Below are 17,501 nucleotides of genomic sequence, written 5' to 3' on the forward strand. Positions count from 1 at the left end.
CTCCATAACATGAAAAATTTGATTTTCTCCCATTATTGGTAGTCATAACTTGCTCATAAATAAGTAAGAATTGTATTTGTCTTTCTCTGACTGAGCATAATAGTGTCTAGATCCACCCATGGTGTCTCAAATGGTAAGATTTCATTCCTTTTTATGGCCAAGTAATATTCCATTATATACACGTACCACAACTTTTTTACAGGTGAGGAACTGGAAATGTAGAGGGGAACACTATGTAAAGTAAATGACTATCTAATCACTAAAGTGTACATCTGAAACCAATATGAAATAAAATTAAAAGTTAAAAAAGCAAGAAAAAATATAGCAACACAAAAGCAGCATCATTTGATAAATATTTACTAGTACCATTTAGTTGTCCTATTCACACCTATGTAGCATCTTCATATTTACCTTGTAAACTCTTCCCTTGAAAATCCATAGCATTGCCCTGGCCCATGTTCTCAGTGGTTAGAACATCAGCCCATGCAAGGAAGGGTCTCTGGTTTAATTCCTGGTAAAGGGCACGTACCTCAGTTGCAAGTTTGCTCCCTGCTCCCGGTCGGGGGCCTGTGCTGGGAGGCAACTGGTGGATATGTCTCTCTCACATTGATGTTTCTCTCTTTCTCTCTCTCCCTCTCTCCCTCCCTTCTGCTCTCTCTGAAAAGCAATGGAAAAAATATCCTCAGGTGAGGATTAACAAAGAAGAAGAAGAAGAAGAAGAAGAAGAAGAAGAAGAAGAAGAAGAAGAAATTCTATAGCATTATGCAAAGAAGAGCACTATTATATTAACCTAATTAAGATTAAGGAGAGTTAAATAAATAAATAAATATGATAAAAGAACACATTAATTCCAAATCCACATGTCACTTTATAGATTACTGAAGGTTTTATAATCTTTTGTAAATTACTGAAGAATTCATTTGTATTTTGAGAAGATGGAAAAATCAGAAATTGAATTAAATTTATTATCTAGAATTGCATAGTAGTTTAAAAAATTTCATGAAAAAAGAACTATTCAGAGTCCTTCATAACTTGGCTTATCTATTTTCATACTAAATATAAAAAGAAAATAGCTAATTAGGAAATAATTATCTAGACATTTATTTTTATATTATTCATAAATAATAATATTTAAGACCTAGCTCTTTCTAAATCCTTATGACACTACTATTTCTGAAGATGTGTAAAGTTCTTTTTTCAAAATAATAATTCTGATCAGCAACTACAATTCATGAGAAAATGAATTATTCTATAAGAGTAAATTTCTCCAGCCTTTATATATTTAGCTCAGTTGAATTAATTAGCATTGGCTCCTAAGGACCATTGTTTAGGGGGAAAGAAAATCATTTTTTAAATAAAAATGGTTATATTTGAAGTACATACTACGTAGTAAAATGATTACTACAGCCAAGCTAGTTAACATGTCATTTGCTTACATAGTTACCATTTTGTGTGTGTAGTGAGAGTGCCTAAAATCTACTCTCTTAATAAGTTTCCAGTGTACAATACAGTATTGTAAACGATAGTCATCATGCTACACATTAGATATCCAGATTTATTCATCCTACGTAACTATAACATCTCCCCATTTTCTCCACCTCCTTATCCCTGGTACCATTCTACTCTCTGCTTCTATATATTCAACATTTTTTAGATTCTACTTATAAGTGAGGATCATGCAGTTCTTTTCTTTTTGTGTTTGACTTATTTCACTTAGCATAACGTCCTTCATCCATGTTGTTGTAAATGGCTAGATAATATTCCATTGCACATACATAGCACAATTTCTTTATCCATTCATCCATTGACGGACACTAAGGTTGTTTCCATGTCTTGGATTTTGTGAATAATGCTGCAATGAGGAGATAGTACTGTTATCTCTGGAAGTACTGATTTAATTTCTTTTGGGTATATACCCAGAAGAAGGAATGTTGGATCATATGGTAGTTTTATTTTTAAGGAAACCATTTCTGAAAGGAAGAAGTAATTTTGAATTTTAATAAGAAAAGCCACTGCTCTGGATCTGAGAGGAGAAGCACTGTACAGTTTGTACTGGATTAACCTGGTGGATGTGGCCTCCTGGTGTGTGGGTCATTTGGAAGAAAAGCAGCATTCCTTCCAGTGGATGTCCATTCAAGGAGGATTAAGTATCTGTGGTTCAGGCAGAACTTAATAGAGGTGGAGAAGAAAATGTAGATATGAGAGAAATGACAGAGCAAGTAATGGCTTGTTTTGATGACCTAAGTGGATCTGGAGCATGAGAGAGGAAATTAAGATTATCTTAAAATTGTGGGACCAAGATTATTAGGGGTCTTCTTGAAACGGGGTGTACGGATAAGTAGGGAAGTGAAGAGTGAAAAGAGAAGTTCTGCTTTCTGTTAGTCATGGTGATAAACTGTCTCTATAATAAAAAAGATTAAAAATATCTCTAGCCAAGCTAAGAACTGCCATTAGCAAATCATTCTTAAAATCAGTTTCCATAGTACTAGGTTCCTCTTCTTCTGTGAGAAAATTTTAATTGTTGGATCCAATTCATTGAAAGTTTATGAAACATTCCATTTTCCTATTTCATCCTGAGTCAGGTTTAAGAAGTTGTCTTTTTCTAGGACTTTCCCCATTTCATCTAAATTTTCAAATAAAATTGCTATTGTTCATAGTTTTTTCATATTCTCTTCTTAGCCTTTGAGTATCTATAGTTATGTCTGCATTTTCATTTCTAATATTGTTGTACTTGTTCTCCTCTGTGTGTCTGTCTCTATCTCTCATCATTTTGTACAAAAGTTTGTCAATTTTATCTTTAAAAGAATATAATTTCCATTACACTTTTGCATTTTTTCCTTCTTTTACCCTTTTAAGTAGTCCTTCATGCACTGATGTAGATGATAGCAGATGGCTTAAGCAGTTGTTGTAGACAGAAATGATCTGGGGAAAGCAGGTGCGTGTCAAAGTACCCTTCCCTGCTATGTATCTCAGCTGTTGACTTGCAAAAGGGAGGTCATCAGAGCAAGCAGGAACTAGGACAAGGCAGGTTGTTCAGAGCAAGGACAGTGGCTGTCTGTGAGGTGAACGGGGAGGATTATAAACATCTCCAGAAATTGCCTTTAGATTCCCCAGTAGATTCTATCCTTTTCTCATTCATTCTTTCTTCTTATAAAGTGCAAATTTTTATTCATATTAACATTATCTAGCTAAAGCTAACATTAGGTAGACTTTTAATTCATGTTAAGATTGGGCAGAACAAATAGAAGAATGTTAACACTCAAGTCCAGTAATTTGCACTTCAATGTCTGGATGATACAGTTCTCTAAGCAAAGTTAATAAGCAAACTTTCTCTGGCAAGATTTAACTTTAACTGCAGTTTGGACTTTACTTGGAAACTCAAAGTGGATCGAACAGGCCTCCTTTCTAGCCAAACCTGGCCAGCAACAGAAACACTATCAGTACTTTAACTTTTATATATATACTAGAGGCCTGATGCACGAAATTCATGCAAGGGGCTTGGCCCTTGTAGCCACGGTGGCTGCCTCAGCCCTCACAGCCCTGGCTTCATCTGGAAGGTCATCCAGAAGGACGTCCGGAAGGTCATTTGGCTGTCTGGTCTAACTAGCATATTATGCTTTTATTATTATTACTAGAGGCCCAATGCATGAAAATTCGTTCAAAAGTAGGCCTTCCTTCCCCCAGCTGCTGGCACTGGCTTTCCTCTGGCACCTGGGACCCGGGGGCTTCCCTCCTCCGGCTGCCTGTAGGCACCCGGGACCTGGGCTGGCTTCCCTCTGGCTCCGGCTTCATCAGGAAAGACATCCGGAAGATGTCCGGTCTAATTAGCATATTACCCTTTTATTTTATATATATATATGTGTGTATATATATATACATATATATATACACACACACCTTTGTATATACACATGTATGTATACATATATATGTATACTAGAGTGCTGCAATTTTTATATGGAAGATGATGTCTATATCTTGCTACAGAATCATTAAGAATTAAACCCAGCCCTGACCGGTTTGGCTCAGTGGATGGAGCAAGGGCCTGTGGACTCAAGGGTCCCGGGTTCAATTCCGGTCAAGGGCATGTACCTTGGTTGCGGGCACATACCCAGTAGGGAGTGTGCAGAAGGCAGCTGATGGATGTTTTTCTCTCATCGATATTTCTGACTCTCTATCCCTCTCCCTTCCTCTCTGTAAAAAAAAAAAAAAAAAAAAAAATCAATAAAATATGTTTTTTTTAAAAAAGAATAAAACCCAGAGGAAACAGCCTACAGTGAATTATTTTATTATTTTTTTTATATTTTATTGATTTTTTACAGAGAGGAAGGGAGAGGGATAGAGAGCTAGAAACATCGATGAGAATGAAACATCGATCAACCGCCTCCTGCACACCCCCCACAGGGGATGTGCCCACAACCAAGGTACATGCCCTTGACCAGAATAGAACCTGGGACCCTTGAGTCCGCAGGCCGATGCTCTATCCACTGAGCCAAACCGGTTTTGGCCAGCCTACAGTGAATTAAATATCTTATCCAAAGTCACAGAATTAGGATTGCAGAGCCAGGAGCAGAGCCAGGATTGAGATCTCTTCTACCCCAGGCTAGTCTACATTTCACTACTCCATAAACTTATTTTAAGGCATCATTTAAAAGGTAGATGAGTATATATAAATGGAATTCAACTAGTTACTACCAATACAAAAGTTTTAAGGGATACTTCCTGTTAATAGAAATGTGTGTATCTAGAATGTGTAGCAGAAAGAAGAATAAAATGTTTGAGCAAAATCTAGAATGTTCTCAGTGAATTGGCCATTGGTTTTATATGTTAGTTATTCGAATTAGGAAATATACAGAAATTGTCTTTATTATGCTTAAATGCAGAGATGGTGTGTTTACTCATTATTACCTACTAGTAAGATATCTTAATATTTTTAAAAGGATGAGAGTTTCAGTGTTTTTCCCCTTCTCAGCTTTTTGGAAATTTTAGTTTTAATATACAGGAAGACTCTCAGGAAATCCTTTCTTTCTGGTTTCTGATTTATGTAAAGAATAAGACATAAAACTTAGGTCTTTGCATCATTTAATAGTTGTTTATGTGACTAACAGCTGTTTCTCTTGATTCTTAGGTGATATTTAGTTACAAATTTGAATCACCATTTTATAGAGTCCCTTTGATTTTAAAATTATGAATAACAAAGAGCAAGTGTTTTGTTAAAACTAAATTAAGCATTTTAGGCAACACATTGAAATTAAAACTTCTAAACTTTAAACTCTCTAAAAACTTCAGTGTTCAGTTACATTATGAACTCCGCCACTGATGTTGGGTTTGCAAAACATGTTGTAGAAGATTACTATTAAAGGGGAGGATATTCATTTTTATTATTGGTGTTATTAGCATATTTAATAAAATTATTCCATTCCTTTGCTCACGAATGCTCAAGCAAAGAGACTATTTTAACACAACAGCTCAGGATCTCGCTTATAGCACATTCTTCTTGATTTGGTTATATAATTTTGATCCTTTCTACTAAGTACTACTCATTTTAAAAGGTACATACTATATTTATTTGGCAAGCCATACATCTTTTGACAAAAATTTTCTACAAATGAGTTCTATAAGTCTCTTCATTGAAAAGTATTGGGCAGCAACAGAAATACTAGAACATTGTGTTACCATGGAATGTAACAGTGCAAACCAAGCAAAATAAAGGGAATGCTATTATATTCATATTTTGCTACTTAGTTAATATTCTTAACTTTGTCTTTATTTTTTCAGTAATCAAGGCATCAGGACTTAATGAAAACTTACTATCTATTGAGCTGTATGGGAGGGAGCTAGGCTATTACCTAACCAGAATTCTTTATTCTACCTGGCTTCTGGTTTACCTAAGTAACTGATGAACTTGTATGGGATAGCTCCCCAATGCTCCCATCTTCTGCCTGCCCTCACATTATATGTTTTATATTAAGGAACATCTGTCTGTCTATGTGCCTATCCATCTATCTATATTCCTGATGATGTGGGCAGAATTCTAAGATAGGCTCCAAGATTTCTGGCCCTCCATGTTATACACACCTTCTCCCAATTATTCAATCATACAATAATTTAGGTACTACTGTGCAGGGATTTTGCAAATGTAAGTTCTCAGATTAGTTGACCTTAAGATAGATGATCTGAGTGGGCCTTACCTAATCATGTGAACACTGTAAATCAGGGCCTAGAAGCATAGACCCAGGGAGATGGAGGTTGGGAGCACAGGAAAGATTTCTTGTGCCATTGCTGACTTGATGATGGAGAGGGCCACATGGTAAGGTATGTGGACAAGCTTTAGGAGCTGAGAATGGCTCCTACTTGACAGCCAATAAGGAAACAGAGGCTTTAGTCCTACAACCACAAGGAACTGAATTCAGCCAGCAGGACCTTGAGCTCCACATGAGTTGAGCTGTGAGTTCTGCCAAGATCTTGATTTTCTTCTTGAGCAAAGAACCCCGCAGGGAAGTATGTGAACTAAGGCAAGGATAAGCTAATATATGGTAATCAGTTATGCAGCAATAAATAACTAATACATCCATTTAGAATCTGGTCAATCTTAGCTTCTTTAGAGACCTAAAGCCTTAGTTCTTTATTGAATCCATTGTGGGTTTTATTATGCTCAACCAGAAAGGACTTTTGGCTTATAATCAGAATGGTTTCCCTTGAGACTACTGTTATCACCTGTCATGGTTCTCCTCTTTTGTGTAGTTCCACAACTGATTCAGGGGAAGATTATTTGCAAAGATGGCCACAAAATTCTGCCTATTTTAGTACTCCTGTCCCTTTGTAATATGATTACCTCTTCTACCATTGAGGGGTAGAGTTCATTTTTCCAAACCTTGGATTTGGGCTGGCTCTGTGATATTTTTGAGTGGTGGAATGCAACAAGAATGATCTTGGGGCTAGACCTCATGAGGCTTTACAGCTTCCTCTTTCACCCTCTTGGGCCCAGCTGCCTTGTGAAGAGATCATAGTGAGCCAGTTGAGAGCTGTGTGAGGGGCATCTGAGGCAGCCAAGCAAACAGCTCCAGTTAACATCTGGACTTTGAGGCTACCCAGGACAAGCTGGTCCCTAGTTGACCTCCCAACTGACTGCAGATGCACGGTAGAGCCTAGCTAAGACCAAATGAAGCAAAAATGAGCTGCCATGACTTAGCCTTACCCAAATTGCCAACCCACAGCATTGTGAGCAAATCATTAGTTCTTATTTCAAGCCATTACACTTTGAGGTGATTTGTTATACAGCAAAAGATACCTAATACAGATATTAAAGAACATGACTTAAAAATATGATTTTAAAATTAAAACGTTATATATTTTTGAATGGATTATTATTCAAATTCCATGTATACAGTGCAAAATTTAAGATACAAAAGAATATTCACATAGAAATAAATTTCCTTCTCTAGGGCTTTGTTACATTTTTCTCATCTCTTTGGCGCTCTTCAGGATGATGGTTAGGGCAAAAAACAAAGTGAAGATTGTGCATTGGGAAAATGACCAAAGTAGGACATTAAAAAAACACACAACATAAATTCCAAATTGATTTGCTTTGCTCCACTTTACTAGTATGTCCTCAAATGTTCATCTCTGCTTTCTTCAGTTTTCCTTAGGAATGAATTTCAAGGCCCCTTAGATGTCAAAGCTAAAGGGTGATGCTAAAGCAGAGTATATGAGTAACCTTGTGGGTATTATAGGATGGAAAATTATCATGTATGTTTTCCAGTAATGTGAGATTAGAGAATCTACCACCAGTAATCGGTTAAGTGACTCAAAAAATTATTCAGAGCAGTATTTTCTTAGTTTTGTATTTGGAGAAGGCAAATCACAAAAGCCCTCCACACACCTGATAAAGTGTTAGCCCAGGAGCAGAGACCCATGTAGAGCACTAGGTGCCTGGGCCACTGGCCCACCTGATCTTTTTCCTGAAGCCCTGTCCACATCCATAATATAAAATCTACAGGACATCAAACTCAGGCTAAGAGTTTAGTGTCACTTGGCATAACCCTGAGGAGTCTAGCTGTGCCCTAATAATCCAGGCTTATTCATTCAACAAACATCTATCATGCACTTATGTTCCAGGCACTGTTGGTAGATGGTATGGATATAAAAATAAATACCGCCAAAACCGGTTTGGCTCAGTAGATAGAGCGTCGGTCTGCGGACTGAAAGGTCCCAGGTTCGATTCCGGTCAAAGGCATGTACATTGGTTGCGTGCACATCCCCAGTAGGGGGTGTGCAGGAGGCAGCTGGTCGATGTTTCTCTCTCATCGATGTTTCTAGCTCTCTATCCCTCTCCCTTCCTCTCTGTAAAAAATCAATAAAATATATTTTAAAAAAAATAAAAATAAAAAAATAAAAAATAAAATAAAAATAAATACCACTGTAGTCCATAACCGTAAAGTTCTTATTTCTGGGGTCCACCCACAGTGACTCCAGGGACCTCAAACCAAATTGGATACTTGATCCTTCATGGATCAAAACCCCCCTAAGATTCTACCTATGTGAAATATTCAGCCCCCAAACAGTGGATTTAATAAATGAGTGTTGGTGTCCTGCCTCTTAATGAAGCTTTGATATAAGAAGTTCAAAGTAATGTTTGATCTCTTACTGTTTTTGGTTTAAGAGAAATTATGGCTCCTGATACGAGAGAAGGGCAATGGCTGAGAGCCTATGGACATTTATACCTCAGACTATGGAATAAGCAGCATGTTTCTATTTCTCTCACGGGACAGGGAAAAGGGTGTGTGGTCACTTACCATATGCAGACACTGTCCACTATGCTGGCATCATAGATGTTTGTCCAGGCTGCTTTGAGGGGACATTACAGGCTCATTGATAGGTAGTGCTTTCCCAAGATTAGACTAGAGGCTAATGCGCATCTAGTTATTAGTCTTCTTGGGCTCCCATAACAGTGGCTTACACTACAGAAATTTATGTTGTCACAGTTCTGGAGGCTGGATGTCCAAGATCAAGGTGCTGGCAGGGTTAGTTTCTGGTGAGACCTCTTCCTGGCTTGCAGATGGCAGCTTTCTAGCTGTGCCATCACATGGCTTCTTCTCTGTGTGTGTGCAGGCTGAGTGAAAACTCTGGTGTCTCTTCCTCTTCTTATAAGGTCACCAGTCCTACTGGATTAGGCCCTTGCCGTTATGACCTCATTTAACCTTAATCATCTCTCTAAAGGCCCTATCTCCAAATAGGCACATTGAGGGTTGGAGTTTCACCATATGAATTTGGGGGTGGGGACACAATTTAGTCCCTAACACTTCTTATATGCCAGACACTTTGTTAAGCACCAAGATGTAAAGATATGTATATATATATATCAATATATATATATATATCAAGCACCAACTCTGCAATGCAATAATTACAAGACTGTGTCAGGTGTGGGGAAGACAGATAAGGCCCATTCAGTTTGAGCAGGAGAGGGAAGGCTTTTAAGAGGATCCTCAGAGAGGAGAGAAGCTCTTGGGAGATGAAGGGGTGGAGGTTAAGGTATGTTGGGTAGAGAGGAGGCACGGGGAAGAGCATAAAGGGTGACATTCTTTCGTCCACTCTTCATATTAACAGAGCAGGGCCATTTAGCCAATATAGCACCCGGCTGAGTGAAGCTCTGGGTGCTTGGGGGATGTAGGAAGAGTTCACAGAAGTGGTTAAGGCTGACCTTTGGGGTATTGTACTAAGGAGCTTGGACTTAATCATGTAATAGAAATTGGGCACCCCCATTTAAAGAGAGGAAGAACCCACGTATATTTGCACTTGGAAAGGTCAGCAGGGAAGCAGTTTGGAGAAAAAGAGTGTATGAGATTGGAGGCTGGGGAGAGTTGGGAGACCAGTGCCACAGTGTGGTGACAGACCCCAAAGGTCAACTGTGGCAGTGCCAGTGGGATGGGGATAGGCAGCCTGTAGAATGCATAGGACTTGGAATTGAATTTCATGTGAAGAGTGAGGGGGAAATCTAGGCTGGATCCAAGGTTCTGGTTTGGTGACAGGGGAACCCATTGCCAAGAATAGAAACAGCACAATGCAAAGGGGAGAGAAGGAAGACTGGTGGGAAACACCGTGGATGAAGTTTACACAGGGCAGTTTCTTGGGCTTAAGAGGAGCTTCTCTTTCTCCAAATCCTGTGGCTGGTGATTCCATCCCTTGTTGGGCTTCAGGGACCTAAGAATGGCCAGGCCCTTTAAAGGAGTAATTTGTTTACTGAAATCCATAATTGAGATGACTTTTCTGTAATCATGACCAAGCTGTTTTAGTCTAAAAAGCTTCCCAATAAACACTCACTAATCTGTTTCCAAGAAAATTAAATCACTTTTGATCTAACATTCATCAACCTACTGCCCTTGTTTGTGACCCTGAAACAGGTATCACCCATTTTTGCATCTACCGAACTAAGATTCAGGTAGATGATAATCTATGAGTCTTAGGGTTGGGTAGAGAAGTAATTTACTGTAAGAGAGCTGAGAAAACAAAACAAAACAAAACAAAACAAAACAAAACACCACCCCGAGAGTAAAAAGAGGTAAAACAAACCCTTTTCTCCTTGCGCACAGAATAAAAAATCCAATTACCTTTTGATGGGGAGGGAGAAAAGGGGGGTGAGAAATATGAGAAAATTCCCAGGTCACTGGGTTTCAAGCTCCAGCTTGACATTTGTAGAATTACATCAAACCTGTTTCCTTTTCCTCTGTAACTCCTCTAGAGTTTTCTTCCGCCACAGTAACCTCAGACCATCACAGACGGAGAGTAGAGGAGGCCAGACACCCACCAGCCACCTTCGATTTCCCATCCCTCTCATCTGGTGACACGTAGTTTTTCTCTTCCAACATTTCCTCTTCTCTTTCGAGAGTTTCCGAAGCCAAACAAACTAACGCAACAGAAGGAAAACCTCCCGGAACCAAATCCCCAGACTTTCTCGTGGCTCCCGGCGGCAGAGGGATCGCGGGCCCGAGGCCAGCGCGGAGGGGAGGGGCGGGGCCGGGGCGGGGCCGGGGCGGGGCCTCAGCGGCGTCGCCCCGCCCCCCGCCCGCCCCGCCGCTTAATTCGGACGCGCGGGGCCGCGGGGTGTGAAGAGCTGTTCTGCGTCGGACGGGCCGCAGCCGCCGTCTGAGCCGCGTCCGCGCCGCTGCTGCCGCCCAGAGCCGCGGGGGGCCCCCGGAGCGCCACTGCAGCCCCGGAGCGAGCGCCGCGGAGGGAGCCGAGCGCCTTTGTGCGCGCGCTGAGGTGGGTTCGCCTCCCGCACTTACTTTGCACACAAAGACCGGGAGCTCGGCGGAGGCGGGTGCCCGCGGGGAGACGGCGCGGCGACCCCCGCCCTGCCCCGACCCCCGGCTCCCGGCCTCCGGGACCCCCGGCGGGCATGGCCGCGGGGCTTCTCTGCGGTGGCCGTCCGTCCGAGCACAGCGGACCGTGAGGCGGGGGTTGCTGCGAACGCGAGGAGGAGACGCGCGGGGCGGTGGGCGTGCGGGGTGCGCTGGTCACTCCGCGTCTTGCCCGGGGAGGGCGCCGGGCCGGGGCGTGGCGGGCCCCCGGCGCGGTGATCCCGGGCCCGAGGGGTGTTGGGCAGGCGGGGGGGAGGCACGAGAGAGAGGAGCCCGGGCTGCCGCTCCGATCCTCTTATTGTTGCTTTCTCGGCCCTGAAAATGGAGAGACCCCGGCTGGAGCGGGAGGAGCCCCCCACCGGGTGCGCCTCGAGCGGTCAGATGCCGAGCCCTCGGTGCCCGGCTAGCCCCTCGCTGCCCCGGGCGGCCGGACACGGGCTCCGGGCCCGAGGGAGCCTCCGCCTGGGCAAACAAAGGAGGGGCCGCGGGGGGTTGCCCCGCTGGTTTCAAGATGACAGTGGCACTGTTTCCAGTCTGTAAGTAACTTTTCCGTTTTGACATATCTCCTCTCCTACTGCGCCAATGAACCCAGTAGCTGGGGTGGCCTCTGCACCTAAGAAGTCCTAAAATTTTGGTTCCCAATTTCTCCCCAAGCATCTCCTGGTCCCTCGGGGATGGCATGGATACTGATGGCTAAGTTTTGATAGACTGGGTAGGGAATGGTAAAGCCCCTTCTGAAATGTGGACAGGAATCCTCTTAAAAGAGGACAAATTGCAGATCTTACTGTCTGCAGCAAGGTACCATGTCCTTCCTTCCTCCGAAAGACTTTAGTTAATGCCAGTAGAGCAAGTCATTTGATTAGAATGAGTGTCAGTCAAAGAAGTACAGAAAAATGGGATGAGGCCTGCTAGATTTACATTCTTAAACTTGAGGATTTCCTGCTAACAGATACATTAGTTTTCTCCTCTGGCCATGTTCCTCCTACATAGCTTTGGAGATTTTAGCTGTCCAAGTTGTTTTAAGTTGAAATAGTATCCAGGGTGCCTGTCTAGATATTTCTCAGTGCTAATACTTTCAAGTTTTAAACTTTTAAGTATAAAATTAAATGTATTTATTAAAAGGTGAAAACAATAAATAAAAAGTCACTCATGTACCTAACCACCAAGACACAGCCTGAGGATGAAGGCATCTTTGCTTGGTTTATGACTTGGCAGCCATGGTGTGTGTATGAGTGAGTGAGTGAGTGAGAGTGTGTGTATGTTTGTGAATGAGGGAGTTACTGATTCTTCATCTTTACCAGTCACATCTGACTAAAATATATCCAGTAACTTTAGTTCTACAATAGTAGTTTGCCACTTTCAAACAGGATTAACACCAACAAGTTGCTTAAATGTCTTTTCTTACACCCTTGTAAATAACCACCTGTACAGAAAGGGGAGGGAAGAAAGGAAAAACAATGCAAGTTCCACTTACTTTTTTTTTTTTTTAATATATCTTTATTGATTTCAGAGAGGAAAGGAGAGGGAGAGAGAGAGATAGAAACATCAATGATGAGAGAGAATCATTGATTGGCTGCCTCCTGCACTAAAGCCCGAAACCCGGGCATGTGCCCTTGGCTGGAATCGAACGTGGGACCCTTCAGTCCGCAGGCTGATGCTCTATCCACTGAGCCAAACCAGCTAGGGCTTCCACTTACTTTTGAAGAATAAATATGCTGACAGAAAAGTTTTGTGGATTTCAATAGTACTTTGGGGTTGACTATTTTTGAGTAAAAGTCAATCAGCTTTAAAAATATTTAAAAATTAAAATTGAGATTCATAGGAAATATATAGTGGAAAGAACTCTTTGTAGCACAAGGAATAGCAGTGGTTTTATAGCTGACTACATGCTTGCTTCTGAAAGACTTTGCATTAAGAAAGTAACTAAGAGGGATTCCCCTATGAGTAGAGTATTTTTGAGTATGTGTCTTTGTGAAAAAAACACACACACAAAAAACCAAAAAACAAACTAAAATAGAAACAAAAAAACAACACGTTGTTCAATGTCAGTTTAATCACTGAATGTTTTTGTTGTTACATACTTGTATTTTCCACTTGTAAAATTTTTGAGCATTTCATTTCTCCAATGTGCAATGTAAAAAGAGGTCTTGGAGACGACTGTTTAGGAGGAGATTGATCATTAGGATGATGCAATACCTCTTGAAGTTAGAAGAATTTAAAGAAGGAAGTTGTGGTTATGTACTGTCAGGTACAATTTTGTTCCTGTTCCTTATTTGGGGCTTCTTAATCTCCATGCACACACAAGGTGTTTTTGCAGTGCGGTAATGACCAGTAAGTTAATGTGTGTAGAATGTAGTCTGCTGTGGTTATCAGCATTCCTTCTGAAATAATGGTACCTTTCTACATATAGAAGTAAAAAAAGAAACTCAAATAGCACATATCAGATCTCTAAATCTTGTGTTTCAACTCTCCTGTGGCCTTGGGCAATGTAAGCAGCATAGCTAAGCTGGATTGAGGTGAGAGGTCAGTAGCTTTATTTTTTTCTGTAATGTTGCCTCACAGGGAGGAGAAAAAGTTTGGAGTGGTCCAGTGTGATGGTCTTGCTGTGGCTATTTGTGAAGACCAGCCTCATACCCCTGTGGACTGGAGAGTCCATTCCTGGGACATTTAAAAGTAGATTTGCTTTGTGCTTGAGAGAAGTACTATGAGAAATCCTATCCCTGAACTGGATAGACATTGCCTTTCCTCCTCCTGCCCTCCCTCCCACCATTCCTTCCTCCCTCCTTCTTTCCTTTGATTTCTAAATTGTTTAATATCACAAGTAAAGGTGGAAGAGATTTTTACTGGTTTCCTTTGGAGGTGGTCGCGGGGTGGAACACTTTTCTCCAAAAAAGAGGGACCGTAGTAGGTTAGTATTATGGCTTATTGTTATTATTAATGTCCTGTCTCCCCCTCCCTCCAGAATTCTCTGTGGGTGAGGAGGTTCAGTTGTATGAGATCTGGATTTCAGGCACTTGTAAAAATCCTCATATATCGTGGGGGAGTCGTTACCCTTCTTTAAGCCTAGAGAAAGTAGCTGTGGGCACCCATCCACTTTACATCTCACTATTGGCATGCATTGCGTTGGGAAAGCTGCCGTGCCAGTAAGAAGTCTGTGTGCCCAGCCCAGGACCTTGTAGTGCTGGGATGACTTGATGACACTTCCCTTCATTTCCTTGTGTAATTTCCTTATCTAATCTAGGCCTATTTTTGTTTGTCTTTCTTGTGCAAGAAGTGCTGGGCCTATCCATACAAACCTTTCCTTGCGCTAAGTTCTTAAAACTCAACCAAAAGGCATCCACACTTTTACCCATCTAATAACTGATTTCAGTACCCTGTCAGTAAAGAAATAAACTAATTTGGCAGACTGGTGTAGTTTGCCAGTTAGTCATGTTAAGTTGACAACAGGATATCCTGTTTCTAAGGCTGATAGGGGAATCTTTGCTTTTCATTCACTCCATCATTTAACGTTTACTTAGAGCTGCCTACGCGTCTGCACTGGCCTAGCATTGGGTATACTGCAGTTGACAAGACTGATGAAGGTCCCTCATGGCAGGACCAGGATATTTAAAGAACTGTACAAAATTACAAAAATTATTTAATGCCGAAACCGGTTTGGCTCAGTGGATAGAGCATCGGCCTGGGGACTGAAAGGTCCCAGGTTCGATTCCGGTCAAGGGCATGTACCTTGGTTGCGGGCACATCCCCGGTGGGGGGTGTGCAGGAGGCAGCTGGTCGATGTTTCTCTCTCATCGATGTTTCTAGCTCTCTATCCCTCTCCCTTCCTCTCTGTAAAAAATCAATAAAATATATTAAAAAAGATTAAAAATTATTTAATGACAATTATGTTAGGAGCTGTGAGGGGAAAGTAGCACTTTGTGAATTACAGTAACTCAGAAAGAATGATGTAAATCAGAGCTAACGCCTTGGATTTGGGTTCCTGACTATCAGGTGAAGGGCAAGTTGGGAGAGGCATGGAGGGAAATGAGTGGTATTTTCTCAGGGCTGATTAAGAGCCTTGTGGTGAGATCTGGGCTGTTCAGTTTTGTCTAGAGGAGGGACTGGGAAACTATGTGGTATTGTTCCAGAGTTCTCACTAAAGGTAAACGTAAGGGGCAGTTGTGGAGACATGGTGTCCCTGAGCTGCTCTGAGGAATTCCCAGAAGTTGAAGACTAGTGTTACGCAGAGGGGAACTGACTACATCTATGACCACCAGAGGTTCTCTTACAAATGAGAATATTTGACATGGGTTTGTGGGGGAAATTACAGAAAGACGTATTTAATAATATTTTTCAAAATCAGGAAGGAAAACAGGGGAGAGTGCAGAAACAGGGAGTGTTGCTTTAACATTAGGTGAGCTCTTTAACAGAGTGTGGTTCTGTCAAAGACTTCATGTAAGATGAGGCAGCTGGTGCAGGGCAGTAACCATCCTCTGCGCTCTGTAGTGTTGTGTGTGCACAGGGAGGTGGGGCGGAGGCATGGTTTGGTGACTGTAATGTTCTCTACCCATAGCAAAGTCTTGGGATTTAGGGGTGTGAAGAAAATCCCCTTTAGAGGCCATGAAATGCAGGAGCCTCTGGGCTGTTTGTAGTACTATCCCTGCTACTGAATCATAAATCCTTAGCAGTCCTTAGGAGGATAAATCTTAAGGGGGAAATGCTGAATCCTTCTGGGTTGAGTATGTGCTGAGAAGTCTCCTCTAAAAACAAGATAGAAAAAAATGTAGGTAGACCAGTTAACCATACCCTGGCTGGTTGTAAGTGCATGTAGTTGGGAAGATTTTGTCACCTCATTCTCCATTGGTCTTTCTTGTTGTCAATGCTGATTTATGTTACACTGAAGCATCTACTGGATACAGCCTTCCTCAGTGCCAATCCTAGACTAAAGGGTGGCATTTGGGGAAGGGGATACATTTCTTAATGTGGTATAGGGGAACAGTTTGAAGCTTTGGAAGCCAGACATGTTGGAGTTAGGACCCAGGTCCCAGTGTTGTGACCTCCAGTCAGTCCCAGAACCCCTGGCGGCTCTAGTGCTTTCAGTTGTGAAATGAACTTAGTGAGATATACCTCCCACAGCAAGGTGAGGGCAAATACAAGGTCATGAAGTCCCGAACACACGGTCCCTGACATGGCTGGCCATGGTGTTTATGCTATTATGCCATTGCCCATGGCTTTTGACTCAAATTTTTCATAACTTAGCAGCAGTGATGCCAAAATTAGAATGAGGGACATGGGGGAGGGTGGGGGACTTCCTCCCTTCTCTCTTCACCCAGCTTCTCAGGATGTCTTTCTGCCTTCAGGAGTGTTGTCAAGATAAGAGAAATGGCATGTTTTACTCTATTCTGGGACACAAGTTTTGTATAATAAAGGGTATTGGAGAGAGGGCTGTAGTACTGGTATAAGTTTTTCTGTGTCGTTATGAATATGCTAGAGGCCTGGTGCATGAAATTCGTGAACTGGGGCGAGGGGGTCCCTCAGCCTGGCCCGCGCCCTCCTGCGGTCCAGGATCCCTTGGGGGATGTCCGCCTGCCGGCTTAGGCCCGCTCCCCGGAAGGAGCGGGCCTAAGCCAGCATTAGGACACCTCTCTCACAGTCCAGGACCCCTCTCTTCTTATGGCCCACCTGCACTCTGCTCCTTACCACTTGGCTTGCTGCTCCTTAGCACTGCCGCGGAAGCGGGAGAGGCTCCCGCCACTGCCCCTGCGCTCGCCAGCTATGAGCCTGGCTTCTGGCTGAGTGGCCCTCCCCCTGTGGGAGTGCACTGACCAGCAGGAGGCAGCTCCTGCATTGAGCATCTGCCCCCTGGTGGTCAGTGCGCATCATAGCGACCGGTTGTTCTGGTAGTTCCGCTGTAAGGGTCACTTAGGCTTTTATTATATAGATGAAACACAGTACATTCTGTGAGAGTTAAAGTTAAAACGCATTTTATCCAGGTTTTTCAGACCTCTGGGCTTGATGCATTCTAATCTGTATGTATAAAAGACTAAGTTATCGAATGACTGAACAACCGGTCGACCAGTCACTATGACGCGCACTTACCACCAGGGGGCAATGCAGGAGCTGCCCCCTGGTGGTCAGTGTGCTCCCACAGCCAACTTCCCG

At 42.3% G+C, this 17,501-nt stretch overlaps 1 protein-coding gene across 2 annotated transcripts in view; it reads left to right on the top strand.

Moving 5' to 3' along the window:
- FAM107B (family with sequence similarity 107 member B) overlaps positions 1 to 17,501 on the top strand; it is a 244,943-nt gene that overhangs the window by 146,488 nt on the left and 80,954 nt on the right. The window contains exon 1 of one of the 2 annotated variants that reach the window (XM_054726109.1): positions 11,096 to 11,262. The exons of the other annotated variant lie outside the window; for it this stretch is intronic. The gene's annotated coding sequence lies outside the window, so the exon portion shown is untranslated. Of the gene's footprint in view, positions 1 to 11,095; positions 11,263 to 17,501 lie in introns of those variants that run through there. 2 annotated transcript variants of the gene reach the window in all.

The sequence above is a fragment of the Eptesicus fuscus genome, chromosome 2, assembly GCF_027574615.1.
Source record: "Eptesicus fuscus isolate TK198812 chromosome 2, DD_ASM_mEF_20220401, whole genome shotgun sequence".
Taxonomy (NCBI): Eukaryota; Metazoa; Chordata; class Mammalia; order Chiroptera; family Vespertilionidae; genus Eptesicus; species Eptesicus fuscus.